The sequence below is a fragment of the Octodon degus genome, unplaced genomic scaffold (assembly GCF_000260255.1).
Source record: "Octodon degus isolate 3935 unplaced genomic scaffold, OctDeg1.0 scaffold00078, whole genome shotgun sequence".
NCBI lineage: Eukaryota > Metazoa > Chordata > Mammalia > Rodentia > Octodontidae > Octodon > Octodon degus.
The window spans coordinates 7,556,775-7,557,472 of NW_004524654.1; positions in this window are offsets into that span (position 1 = coordinate 7,556,775).

Below are 698 nucleotides of genomic sequence, written 5' to 3' on the forward strand. Positions count from 1 at the left end.
TCTGTGCTTTTGGTGGTGAAAATTTGTGGAATTTGCAAACCAATTGAATGTTTGGCCTCAGGTTCAGCTCAGGTTCACAGAAGGAAGACAGATGGCTCATTTTACAAATGAAGAGATGGCCCACACGGGTGCCCTCTTCCTTTTGTAAAGATCATTGATCATTTGCAACTGTTTGTTTGAGACGTGTTTTTTTGTTTGTTTTTTCTTTCTTTTTTTTTTTCAGGGAAGGGTCTGCAGGGTGTTCAGGTTCTCACTACTAGATCGGACTTATAGTTATCCGCCTGTTTTCAGCCTCCCAAGAGCTGGGATTACAGGCACACGCCACCACACCCAGTCTCAATTGCCATCTCAGCACACCCTGGGGTCAGGGCTGGCACCACAGGTTAGGGATCAAACTGGGCCCCTGTGCCTGCTTGCAGGTGCTTTAATCTGCTGAGCTCTTTAGCTGGCCCTTGAGACAGGGTCTTTCTTTGTAGGTGAGGCTGGACTTGAACTCACTGGCTGCCTCAAACTCCCAGTGATCTTCCTGCCTCAGCCTCCTGAGTCCTGGGACTGCAGTTGTATGGAAATCATGTTGTCCTGCTCAGAATCTGTTTTTCTTTTTCTTTTATTATTATTTTTTTATTGTATTTAGTACAGGGCCTACAGGGTCTCGCTACGCAATTTAGACTCATAGTGATCCTCCTGTTTTCAGCCTC